The following is a 13,746-nucleotide window of genomic DNA, read 5'->3' as shown; positions in this document are numbered from 1 at the left end:
ATGCACAGGCCCTCAGAAACCCTATCGAATGAAAGTCTACTGCACCAATTGAACAATATAATTGTGGAGCTCCCAAGTTCGATCGCAAATACTATCAGAATTCTTCCTCAGTCAAGTACAGAGAGATTTAAAGCATTGGAGAAGTTCACTAAGACTTGGCCTCTGGTTCATTTCAATTTCTGCTCCCCCAAGTAGCTGGGACTACAAGTGCACACCACCATGCCCAGCTAATTTGTGTGTGTGTGTGTGGTGGTTTTTTTTGTTTTTTTTGTTTTTTTGTAGAGACAGGTTTCACCATGTTGCCCAGACTTGTCTTGAACTCCTGGGCTCAAGTGATTTACCCACCTCAGCCTCTCAAAGTGCTGGGATTACAGGCATGAACCACTGCACCTGGCCCTTCTGGCTCTTCTTTGTCTGATCTATGTTTTCAAATTCCAATTAGCTAGTCAGGAATTTCTCCACTGCAAGTTCTGAAGCACTATTCAAATCAGCTTAAAGAAAGAGAGAGAGATAATGTATTGGCTTATGAAGCCAAAAATTCAGGGATGAATCTGATTTTCAGGTATAGCTGGATCCAGGCTTTCAAACACCGTCACCAGGATTCTCCCCTCTTTCTCTCTTTCTCAGCTCTTTTCTTTGCATGTCTTCATTCTCAGATAATCCCTCTGATGGTGTCAGAATTTCATTCTCACCATGAAAAGTCTCAGCAGACAAAAGGCTTTCTCTTTCCTAATAATACTAAGAAAAGCTCTAGAATGGAGCTTAGTTTTTATTTTTTAAATTTTTATTTATTTATTTATTTATTTGAGACAGAGTCACGTTCTGTAACCCAGGCTGGAGTGCAGTGGCATGATATTGGTTCGCTGCAACCTCTGCCTCCCGGGTTCAAGCAATTCTCCTGCCTCAGTCTCCCAAGTAGCTGGGATTACAGGTGTACGCCAGCACGCCCGGCTAATTTTTTTGTATTTTTAGTAAAGACAGGGTTTCACCATGTTAGCCAGGCTAGACTTGAACTCCTGACCTCAAGTGATCCACCTGCCTTGGCCTCCCAAAGTGGTGGGATTACAGGTGTGAGTCACCTCTTGAATGTGTGGCGTTTCTCTTGAATGTGTGGCCGTGGCCAGGGGATGTAACACTTTGGCTGGTTCCGTGTTCTCTTCTGGAGCTGGGGGTGAACTCAGCCTCCTCCAAATCCCACAGTTGAAAGTGTGGAAGAACGGCTTCCCAAGGAAAATTCAAGCTTAGTTACCGGAAGTAGGAGGAATGGATGCTGAGCAAACAAAAAACACAACTGACCCCTACAGGCCACCAATACTGAAACCACAAGCCTCCTGAAAGCTCCTGAAAGCTCCTCCTATTGAAAGGTTCTGTAATATAATACTCCAATAGGCTTGAATTCACTTGGAAATCAACTTACCTTCTCTTGTATTTCCAGAAAAGTTGTATCTAATGAGAAGCAAATTCTGGCACTCAGAGGTTGAGCCATGTTGACATCGTATAGAAGCTGCCATTGGTTTTACCTAAATGCAGTCTCCTTTCTGGAAGTACTGCTTCTGAGGAAAGGGCGTCAGGGAGCACTTAATGCTTTAAATGTGTTTGTACGGCAACTTGCGTTCTCAAGAGGTATCACATAAATGCATGTGTTTTTAATTTTGATTTGAAGCACTGATTCCTGAAGTAGCCTGGCCTTCTGATAGTGATCTTAGAAAATCAACCTAGAAGAAGAATACGTTTTTCTCCCAGGCTGCGACTCAAATGACTATGGCAATGAAGTTCTGTCAACTATGAAGCATCCTCCTGCTTTTTAATTTTTTCAGTTATTAGGAAAATAAATTCAACACATATAAATTAGAAATAATCAGTTTATAAGTCTATTTGCATTTATATTTTTAAAATGGACCGATGACTTAGCACATGACATAAGAAGAGTAAGAAGTCAGGGAAATATTAAATCCACATATTCATTCAACACATTTACTGAGGGCCTATGGCCTACCATGTGCCAGGGACTGCACTAGGCCCTGGGGATGTAGAAATAAGCAAAACAGATTTTTAAAAATCCTTTTGTATATGAAGCTTACATTCTAGTAGGTGTGTCCATTTATATACAGTCTTCAAGTCTCTGTGTCATTGACAAGAACTAGTACTACATACCAGGAAGCATGCATGGCGAATCCTCAGATTCTTCTATGCTAGGCATTCTGCCAGTGCTCTGCATCCATCATCTCATTATTCTGTTCTTCCTAAGAGATGTAGACACCTGCTCAAGCAGCCACAGGAAATGAGTGGTAGGGTCAAGACTGGAGCACCTATATCTATATCTGCTTTTTAGTTCATATCTTCTCTTGGGGTGTGGATGCGGGGGATGGTGGAAAGTGGTAGGGACTGTGGCATATCAGATAACACGCTCTGTGCAAAGGGAGCACTACTCATTCAGACCCAGCCACTTGACACTCAGGAATGTAACTCAATGTGGCCAAGTTTTCTGATTTTTCAAGAGAAGCCAGCAAACAGGATTTTGACATGAAAACCAATTTCAAAATACTGTGAAAGCCAAACCAAATTTGTCTGGGCACAACTCAGGCCACAGATCTGCCCCTCTGTTAGAGATCATGCTGTGACCAGGAGGGTGCCTGGGGAGGTAGGATTCCAGATAGCAACCTTGAAACTAGCTGGCCAGCCGGGCACAGTGGGTCATGCCTGTAATCCTAGCACTTTGGGAGGCCAAAGCAGTGGATCATTTGAGGTCAGGAGTTCAAGACCAGCCTGGGCAACATGGTGAAACCCCGTCTCTACTGAAAATACAAAAAATTAGCTGGACATGGTGCACAACTGTAATGCCAGCTATTCAGGAGGCTGAGGCAGGAGAATCACTTGAACCTGGGAGGTGGAGGCTGCGGTGAGCCAAGATCATGCCGCTGCACTCCAGCCTGGGCAACTCTCTCAAAAAACAAGCAAACAACAACAAAAAACAACAAAAAAAACCCAGAAACTAAATGTGGGTAGAAAACTGCAAATATATCTGTGGTACTTACACAAAGTGTTTCTCAGGTTGATTTTCAAAGACTAAGGTAGAAAAATGGGGCCCTTATTTACCAAAAAAGCAAAGTCCTTTAATGAAAGCTACCAGGGAGGCAGCAGCTGGGGCACTCCAACCCCCAGCCATGGAGGAGGTCGGCATGGAACCATCTGATGCTGGACTGACAGGCCATGCTTCTCTGAAAAGGAAAATTTAACTTCAGGGCAGGCTTCATGTTACATCTGAGGCCCTAATAATGATCATTATGCTGTCAGCACACAAGACATGGTTCAAAATAATTCTCCTCCTTAAAGTCACATCCTATGTGCTTTCTGGTCCTTCCTGGCCGCCTCCACCCTGTGGCCTCCCACACTCACCAAAACTTTCCTTTTCCCCACTCATTTGCCGAGGAACTGTGGCCACCAGACAACATATGGAGGTCTCATCACCGGGGTGGTCTGTAACTGGAAAGGAGTTGGTCATCTGGTGTTGGCAGCTTCTCTTCCTGTCGTGGCCTTTGGAAGGAAAGAGGGAGGAACACAGAATAGCATCCATGTTTAAAAAACATTTGCACCATCAACAGACTGAAACTCTACAAGACAATAGTCTTACTTTAAAAGTGTAAAGGAATTCCCACCCTCTTGGTCTTAGCAAGATCAGAAAACCTCTGTTTACTACAAGAATTGTTTCAGAAAGGGAAGTGAAATCTGGCACATGAAAAATCCCATTTCTATCCACTCTCAAGATAGTAACTTTGTAGCCATATGCCATGTGTATTTCATCATAGCAAAACAGTACTGTAGTGCACTGGGGACAGATTTGCTGCCACTGCTGCTGCTGCTGCTGCTGCCACCACCTCCACCACCTCCTTCTGTTGCTTGGATAAAGCTGAGGCATGTGGCACTGTTGTGAGTTTCTTAGAGATCCAAGCAAGTACTCCTGGCTAGGACCCTACAATTCAGTTTGCACCATGAGGCTCTAAATCTCAGCCTCTCTAGGTCCTGATACTGTATCTTTGGAAGACACACACAGGAAGGAGTAAGATACCTTCTGAAAAAGATAGGACAAAGAAAGCTTATACTCCTCCTCTCCCCTCCTGTTGCTTGGAAGATCATTTAAGATTAAGAGATGAAGTGACTTTTCCCACCGAAGGGGACACAGGGCAATGCTATGATTCGGAGTGTCCGGAGGCCTCTGTTCCAGCCATGGTTCCCCTATGTCCTCACCTTGGGACCTAGCACTACATACTCAACCTTTTTGAGTCTCAGTTTCCCCATCTATAAAATGGGAATAATAATAGGACCCACCACATAGAGCTGTTGTGAGGGTTAATTAGGTGAGATGCTGAATGGTAAGAGAGGCTTCCTTTGCACAGAGCTTGTTCTCTAGTTTACTGCAGCCCCCAGTAATCCCCTTCCTGCCTCCCTGTCTGCACCCTAGGAGAAGGTACAGTTATGTTCTTCTGTGGCAATCTATGTTCCGGTTGTGGCCCCATCTCCTATTTCTGTGGCTCCTTGGACTGGTGATCAGGAGTCATTTTTCTGCATGATGACCAGGGCCACTCTATCGCAATTCTTTAGCTGCAGCAATGGAGACACACACTACCTTTGCTCCCATTGCATCCAGGTCCTAATTTTAGATGCTACCTTTGATTCTCTGAGCTGCTTCAGTTCAGATGAGTGTGTGCTTGTCCTGCCCCCTCCCCTCCCCAGCCACACTGGCAGCCTGGTAGGTATGGAGTCCACCTGCATCAGAGTGGAGAGTGTCACTTTTTATTATGCAGATTCCTGGGCTTCATCCTAGACCCACTGCTTTTGAATCCTTGGGAGCCAGGGCCTAGGAGCCTTCAGGTGTGACAAGCCCTCCAAGGGAGCAGATGCACATGAAAGTTAGTATTTATGGCCCTCTGGGGCCTCAAGCTCAGAGAACTTTGCCTCAACCGGGAGAGTCCCAGTCACCGCTTGGCAGAGTTTGGCTCTACTCCCTGCCCCGTCTGCCCCTGCTCAGTCCCAGGCCCAGTCCCCCATTGTCTCACACTAGAACCAGTGGCCTTGCTCTCTGCCTGCCAATCTGGAGGTCTTGATCTGAAGTGTCAACCTGGCCCTGATACTTCCTGACTATAAATTCTGCAGGGGTTTCCCATTCCCTACAGGATCAAGTCTGACAACGCATTCAAAGCCTCTCTCTTCAGCCTCAGATCTGCCACTCGCTCTCCTAGTTGAGAAAACTCCAACTAGGCTTATATTATGCTGAGGTCTCTGTTCCCTGAGGCTACATGTCTCTGGGCTTCTGTAGGCACAGTACCCTCCACCAGGATGACCTTTCTCCTCTTCTACTACTCTTCCAGTTTCAGCCGAAATGTCACCTCCTCTGGGAAGCCTTCTCAGATGTCCCTAGGTAAAATCGCCTACTACTTCTCTTTCCCTGTACACTCCCCAAATGTATCACCCATGACCCTGAATTGCCTTTATTTGCTTATGTGTTTCTGCCCCACGAAACTATGAGGGATTTGCATTTTATTCATATCAAATTCCAAAACTTTATCAGGGCTGTTAAGGCTCGGCATGATCTGGCTCCCATCCACCTCTCCACCCTGTCCCCCACCATTCTCTCCCCACCCACTTCACCCAGTCACTGTGGCCTGCTGACTGTTCCCAAGCTCACCAAGCTCTTTCCTGATTCTGGTCCTTTGTTCCTGTAGTGCTGTTTGCCTGTATTGCTCCCCGTCAATCTTGCCATAGCTGGCTCCCTCTTGACATCCAGATCTTGCTCAAATGTCACCTTTTCAAGGCCAGCCAATCAAAATAGTTTTGTTTGTTCTAGAACTTCATTTAAATGTAATAATATGCTATGTATGCTTCCATCTGGCATCTTTCACTCAGTATAAAGTTTTCAAGTTTTATTCATGTTGTAGCACTTATCACTACTTTGTTCCTTTTTATTACTGAGTAGTAAGCCATTGTATGAATATACCACAATTTACCTGTTCACCTGTTGATGGATACTTGGGCTATTTCCAGTTTTTGGCTATTATGAATAAAGCTGCTCTGACATTTTCATGTACTAATCTTTGTGCAGACATACATTTTTATTTCCTTTGGATAAATACTTGTCTTAGTCCATTTGGTGTTGTAACAGAATACGTGAGATGGATAATTTATAAAGAGATGCAGCTTACAGTTCTGCAGACAGGGAAGTTCAGGTGGCAGCAGCATTTGCTTGGCTTCTGGCGAGGGTTTTTGTGCTGGGTCAAAACATGGCAGAAAAGGTTAAAGGGGAAGCAGACGTATGCAAAGAGAGATCAAACAGGAGGAGAAACCTTGCTTTATTAAAACCCCTTGCTTAGGAACTAATACATTCCTTGATACATTTCTTAAGAATTGATCTAGTCTCTTGAGAACAACAACAACAAAAACAACACTCTACTAGGACAACAGTACCAACCTATTCATAAAGGATTCACCCCTATGATCCAAGTACCTCCCACTAGGCCCTACCTCCCCAGTGGACAGAACTGGCAAGCAAACTTCAGCATGAGTTTTGACACAGACAAATCACATCCAAACCATACCTACAATGCAGATTGCTGGGCATTGGTAAGTGTATGTTTAACTTTATAAGACACCATCAAACTTTTTTCCAAGTGATTGTTCCAGTTCACACTCCTGCCAGCAATATATGAGAGTTCCAGTTGTTTCACTTCGTCATCAACACTTGTTATTACCAATCTCTTAAAGTTTAGCCATTCTAATGAGTGTATGATGTTATCTCATTGTGATTTTAATTTACATTTCCCTAATGGCTAATGATGTTGAGCAACTTTTCATGTGTGTTTATTGGATGTTTGTATATCTTCTTTTTGAGGTATTTGTTAAATTTTTTTGCCCATATTTTATTTTGGTTGGGGTCTTATTATTGAATTGTAAGATTTCTTTATATGTTCCAAATAGAAATCTTTTGTCAAAAATATGTATTACAAAACCTTCTCCTAGTGTATGACTTACCTATTTATCTTTTTAATGGTGTCTTTTTCCCCCTTTTATAGTAAGTTCTTTCTATGATCTCTGCCTACCCCACGGTCATGAATAATTTCTTCTTTCTTTCTTTCTTTTTTTTTTTGAGACGGAGTTTTGCTCTTATTGCCCAGGCTAGAGTGCAGTGGCGCAATCTCAGCTCACGGCAACCTCTGCCTTCCAGTTTCAAATGATTCTCCTGCCTCAGCCTCCCAAGTCGCTGGGATTACAGGTGCCTGCCACCATGCCCAGTTAATTATTTTTGTATTTTTAGTAGAGACGGGGTTTCACCATGTTGGTCAGGCTGGTCTCGAACTGCTGACCTCGTGATCCACCCACCTCGGCCTCCCAAAGTGCTGGGATTACAGGTGCCACCGCGCCCGGCAGAATTTCTTCTTTCTTCCAGAAGTTTTATAGTTTTTGTTTTTTTAAAATAGTACTTTGATTTATTTTGAGTATGGTATGAAGTAAGGATTGAGATGCATTGCATTCCATATGGATATTCAATTATTCCAACACCATTTGTTGAAAAGTCCATCTCTTTACCTGTAGTTATTTAAATTTTGTTTTATTTGTATTGGTCCCTCCTACTAGTCTATAAGTTTCATATATTGTTCTAATGTAACCTGGGCTCTTCTGTATCCCTGCTACCTCCTTATAGGTAGAGAAAGTAGAGAAAGAGCATGCTTGCAAGTTAGTTCAGGACATGATCCCAGGGAGCAGGAATAGGGAACTGGGGAGAATGAAGTAGGAACAAGGGAAAGCCATGGTGTGTTACAGAGCTGGTCACCACTGTGGGCAGCTGGGGCTTGACCCAGCTGGGATGTGATGAGGAGCAGCGTAGAGTGCACCTCCTAGTTATCCACTGAGTGTCAGAGAAGAAATCACATAGCCACCAACCCCAGCCGCCAAAGGCCCAGGGTTACCCCCAAGGGGTTAACGTCCTCAGACATCCAGTTTGCAGTACTGGAGTCCAGAGAGAAGCCCTGGCAGAAGGCAAGAGCAGAGCTGTGTGGAGCAGCTGAGCCTCGGTGCTTTCACCTGCTCCAAGCTGGTTGCCACAGTGATAGCCGAATAAAAGGTGGGCCAAAAGGACGACAGGAGGGTCACAAGAGGTTTCCCATACACATTCATTCCACAAATATTTATTATTGCCTCCTGTATGCCAAGCACTGTGTTAAGCACTGGAGATAGTCATCAAAAAGCCAAGCCCTATCCTTATAGGGAGACAGGCAGGACGCAAGTCAACAATTGATACAATATCATATCAAGGAGAGATAAGTGCTGTGAAGAAAATAAAACAGGATAAGGGGACTGAGGCTGAGCGCAGGGATGGGGGCTCATTTTGACCACCAGGGAAGACCTCTGAGGAGTTGACATTAGACAGAATGAAATGAGGAACTGAGCCATGTGGATACCCAGGGCAAGAATACTCCAGGTGGAGGGAACCGCAGGAGAAAGGCTTGAGGGAGGAACAAGCTTAGAGCATTAGAGAAACAAGGAAGTCACTGTGGCTGGAGCGGAGTGAGGGGCAGAGACATAAGAGATCAGGAGAGGCAGCCTGGCAGGCCCTCTGAGTTTGAATTTTATTCTGAGTGTAATGGGAAGCCACTCAAAGTATCTAAGAAAGATTATAGGCCGGGCACAGTGGCTCATGCCTGTAGTCCCAGCACTTTGGAAGGCTGAGGTGGGCAAATTGCTTGAGCTCAGGAGGTTGAGACACACCTGGGCAGCATGGTGAAACCTCATCTCTAAAAAAATACAACAACCCCAAAACCCCAAAATTAGCTGGGTGTGGCAGTGTGCACCTGTAGTCCCAGCTACTTGTGAGGCTGAGAGGCTGAGGCGGGAGGATTCCTTGAGCCCAGGAGGTTGAGGCTGCAGTGAGCTGTGATCACACCACTGCACTCCGGCCTGGGCAACCCTGTCTCAAAAAAAAAAAAAAAAGGGTTATGACTTGGTCTTATTTATGTTTTAAAAGTCATGTGGGTGAGACCGGCCTGGCCAACATGGTAAACGCAGTGTACTTAAAATGCAAAAATTAGCCAGGCATGGTGGTGCACACCTGTAGTCCCAGCTATTTAAGAGGCTGAGGCAGGAGAATCGCTTGAACCCAGGAGGTGGAGGTTGTAGTGAGCCAAGATTGCGCCACTGCACTCCAGCCTGTGCGACAGAGTGAATCTCTGCCAAAAAAAAAAAAAAAAAAAAAAATTACGTGGGGGTACCATTACACACCTATGGGGGGCAAGGGAAAATCCTAAACACAAAAACAAAAGAAGTGGCAATATCCAGTGCTGGCAGGGATGCAGAGAAACTGCAGCTCTCACACTGCTAGTGGCAATGCAAAATTTGTACAGTCAGTTTGCAAGAGTTTGGCTGTTTCACATAAATATGCCCTCACCACATAACCCAGCAATCCCACTTGTAGGTATTTTCCCACAGCGAAATGATACTTCTGTTCACACAAAAACCTGTACACAAATGTTTATAGTGACTTTTTAATTGTCCAACAACTGGAAACAATTCCAATGTCTTTCAACTGGTAAATGTATACACGTATAAACTGTGGTACAGCCATATAAAAAGGAATGAACTATTGGTAATGTGTGCAACAACTTCAAGGAACCTTGAGGGTGTTATGCTTGGTGGAAAAATTCAATATAAAAATGTTAGATACAGACCGAGGCGGGCGGATCACAAGGTCAGGAGATTGAGACCATCCTGGCCAACATAGTGAAACCCCGTCTCTACTACAAATACAAAAAATAGCTGGGCATGGTGGTGCGCACCTGTAATCCCAGCTACTCGAGAGGCTGAGGCAGGAGAATCGCTTGAACCCGGGAGGTGGAGGTTGCAGTGAGCCAAGATCGTGCCACTGCACTCCAGCCTGGTGACAGAGCAAGACTCCGTCTCAAAAAAAAGAAAAGAAGAAGCAAAAAAAGAAAAAATGTTGGATAACTATGTGACTTCCTGTATATAACGATCTCAAAATGACAAAACAACAGAGATGGAGAATACCTTCATGGTTGCCAGGGCATAGAAAGAGGGACAAGGAGGAATGAAGTGGGAGTGGATATGAATGCAAAGAAAGTGTCACTAGTGAGTTCTGTGGCGATGTAACAGCTATCTTGGTTGTGGGTGGTAGTTACATGAATCTGCACATGGGATTAAAGAGCACAGATATATACACACACGTATAAATGAATGCAGGTGAAAACGAAATAATGTCTGTAGTCTAGTTGATAGTAATGTACCAACAATGTCAATTTCCTGGTTTTGATATTGTCCTGAAGCTATATATTAGGTTGGTGCAAAAGTAATTGCGGTTTTTACCATTACCTTCAATGGCAAAAACTAAAATTACTTTTAAGTAATAAGATGTCACCACTGGGGGACACTGGAAGAAGGGTATAGAGACTATTATTTTTGTAACTTCCTATGAATCTATAATTATTTCAAAATCAAAAGTTTAGAAATACAACTAACGGATAAAAAACTATTAAAGGGTTTTTTTTTTTTAACTGTGATAGTTTGCAAATGGATGAGCATTAGATGACATTTGAGAATTATTGTCAATTTTCTTAGGTGTGATAATATATGCTTATAACATGTCCATACATTCTTAGGTGGTATATGTTAAAGTTTTAGAGGTAAAGTATCAAAGTGTCTACAACTTACCTGCAAATTGTTCAGCAAATATATGCCTATGTATATACATAATTTTAAAATTTGGTAAAACACAGACAATACAGAGGGGCCAGCAACAGCTCCAGGAAGTGGCATCTGGATGCTTCCACAGAGGCCCAGGTAAAGTCATCTACCTTTCTTCTGAGACTTATAAATCAAAACCAAACTTTCTTCCCCATAGTGGAAAGACTAGCTCCTTTTGTTTCTTTTTGAAAAAATAAAGATGTTGGTAATTTCCTTTGCAAACTTAAAATGCTAAATAAACATGATGCTTTGTTTTACAATATAATAATAACTACTATTTATTAGGGGCTTTCTCAACGCCAGGTCCCTTTTCAGGCTCTATGCCATCCTTATAGCAATTGAATGCAGTAGCTGTTTTTAGTAGCCCCATTGTACAGGTGAGGAAGCTGAGGCTCAGAAAGGTGGGATGACTTGCCCTTGGCTGCACCCTAGGGTGCTCTGATGCTTACCTGCTCCACTGGAGGCCTCTTTCAGAGTCCTCCTCCTCCCCTTCAGCCACTAGCTCTACCCCTACCTAGGGACAGCCTTTATGTAGAGTCACTGTGGGTCCAGCAGCACCATTCAGGCCACGGACATCTTTCCCTGGCTGAGAATGGGAAGGTTCTCTCTCTCTGCAGTGGGGTGAGTGGTTGCATCTAGGTCAAATATGGGAGGGAAAGGAAGGGGATGGAGTGAGGGACCTGGAAGGAAGGGGGAGAACATGTAGGAAACACCAGATGCTCTTTATAGCTTCTTCAAAAAACAAAGGCATTAGGGAACACAGGTTTTTAACAGTCTGTTAGGAGGAAGGAGGGAGAAGGGGCAGTAGAGGTTGTGAAGGACGTCTATTCAGACCTCAGAATTAGGTCTGGGGCCCAGTGATAATGACAATAAAGATGGTGATGATGACAACAATAATAGCAGACACTGAGTGCCAAGTGCAGTGCTAAACACAGCACACTAATTATCTCAGGCAACCTTCTCAGGAACTCTACAGTTTACTATCTCTGTCATCCCAATTTTCAGATTTGAAAACTGAGACCCACAAAGTAACACCAAATTATACATTTTCTTTTTTTGTTTTGTTTTTGAGACAGAGTTGTGCTCTTGTTGCCCAGATTGGAGTGCAATGGCGCAATCTCGGCTCACTGTAACCTCCACCTCCTGGGTTCAAGTGATTCTCTTGCTTCAGCCTCCCAAGTAGCTGGGATTACAGGCATGCACCACCATACTCAGCTAATATTGTATTTTTAGTAGAGATGGGGTTTCTCCGTGTTGGTCAGGCTAGTCTTGAACTCCCGACCTCAGGTGATCTGCCCGCCTCAGCCTCCCAAAGTGCTGGGATTATAGGTGTGAGCTTACACATTTTCATATGTACACACTCGAATATAAATACATTGAATGAGGTCAGTGTACACATTGACACTAACTATACAGCAACACAAACAACAGTAGGTACCTGAGGAAGGGTGAGTGTAGTCAAGGCGGGGAGCTTCAGCTTTTCATTGTATTGTGCAATTTTTTTTTTTACAGTGGGAATGTGTAACCATGCCTGTGACATTTCTTTTAAAAAGTGGGTGATGCTGAAGACTGTGTCCAAGGATCCCAGAACTAATTTGGGGCCACACCTCACACACTGCAGATCCCAGGCCTTGACTACCAGGCTGCACAGCCTTTCAAAGGGAGACCCGTGCCTGCCGCACTTTTTTTTTTTTTTTTTGAGACGGAATCTTGCACTGTTGCCCAGGCTGGAGTGCAGTGGCGCGATCTCAGCTCACTGCACGCTCCACCTCCTGGGTTCATGCCATTCTCCTGCCTCAGCCTCCCGAGTAGCTGGGACTACAGGCGCCCACCACCGCGCCCGGCTAATTTTTTGTACTTTTAGTAGAGACGGGGTTTCCCCGTGTTAGCCAGGATGGCCTCGATCTCCTGACCTCGTGATCCGCCTGCTTCGGCCTTCCAAAGTGCTGGGATTACAGGCGTGAGTCACCGCGCCGGGCTTTTTTTTTTTTTTTTAGACGGGGGCTCGCCCATCGCCCCCGCGGGGGTGGGGCGGCGGGGGCTCCGGTCTCTCCCGGCCCCCCCTCCCCGGGTCAAGCTATTCTCTTGCCTCAGCCTCCCGAGTAGCTGGGATTACAGGCATGCGCCACCACACCCGGGTTGTTTTGTTTTGTTTTGAGACGGAGTCTCGCTCTGTCGCCCAGGCTGGAGTGGAGCGATGTCGGCTCACTGCAACCTCTGCCTCCAGGGTTCAAGCGATTCTCTTGCCTCAGCCTCCCAAGTAGCTGGGATTACAGGCACGCGCCACCATGCCCGGCTAACTTTTTTTTTCTTTTTTTTAGTAGAGACGGGGTTTCACCATGTTGGCCAGTCCTGTCTCCAACTCCTGGCCTCAAGTGATTCGCCCGCCTCGGCCTCCCAAAGTGCTGGGATTACAGGCGTAAGCCCCCGCGCCCGGCCTGCCCCCACACTTGGATTGTAGAGAGAAAGGAGGAAACGACTTCTGAGAAGCATCGGCCCCTTGTCCCATCCCCGTTCCCCGGGTCTCCTGGGGGACTGGGACAATCGGGCGTCCCGGCCTTGGGGAGCCCAAGGCCGAGTGTCCAGCCCCGGGGCCCGCCCACTGTCACGGAGCGGACTCCCGTCCAATCAGACCTGGGGGATGCTACTCCGGAGATGAGAGTGGCAGGAAATCAAGGTCAAGGTCCCGGACACAATGGGGCCATTGTCGTTCTCCAGTCAGTTGACTTTCAAGCAGCAGTTCCCCATCCACCCTTCACTCCTTCTCCCACTCCCGCTCCCTGCCAGGAAGTCACCCAAACCTCCTTATTAGACTCTGCCTGAAGGAAGCCGCTTTCTGGATCCTACGCGGGAGGCTGGGCCGCAGCGGCATCGTCTATTATATCCACCAGGTGGCGACAGAACACCACATTTCTGAGTGCGGAGGGAGGCCCGGGCTGGCGGCTCAATCACTAATCAGGGCGTGGGGAACCCTGCCCTTCCTGTTTTATCCAAGAGAAACAA

General features: G+C 45.5%; 1 protein-coding gene across 8 annotated transcripts in view; it reads right to left on the bottom strand.

Moving 5' to 3' along the window:
* Window positions 1-6,826, bottom strand: part of CYSTM1 (cysteine rich transmembrane module containing 1) — a 76,877-nt gene extending 70,051 nt beyond the window's left edge. For 2 of the 8 annotated variants that reach the window (XR_004184008.1, XR_004184009.1), the window contains exons 1-3: window positions 3,397-5,984; window positions 3,036-3,218; window positions 2,155-2,260 (exon numbers count right to left, since the gene is read on the bottom strand). The gene's annotated coding sequence lies outside the window, so the exon portion shown is untranslated. Of the gene's footprint in view, window positions 1-2,154; window positions 2,261-3,035; window positions 3,219-3,396; window positions 5,992-6,197 lie in introns of those variants that run through there. The other 6 variants (XR_004184007.1, XR_002522755.2, XR_002522756.2 and 3 more) reach the window with 6 other exon arrangements.
* Between the last annotated feature and the right edge of the window lie 6,920 nt (window positions 6,827-13,746).

Source organism: Papio anubis, chromosome 5, assembly GCF_008728515.1.
Source record: "Papio anubis isolate 15944 chromosome 5, Panubis1.0, whole genome shotgun sequence".
NCBI classification, from domain to species: domain Eukaryota; kingdom Metazoa; phylum Chordata; class Mammalia; order Primates; family Cercopithecidae; genus Papio; species Papio anubis.
This window is presented reverse-complemented; position numbering and strand designations above follow the sequence as displayed.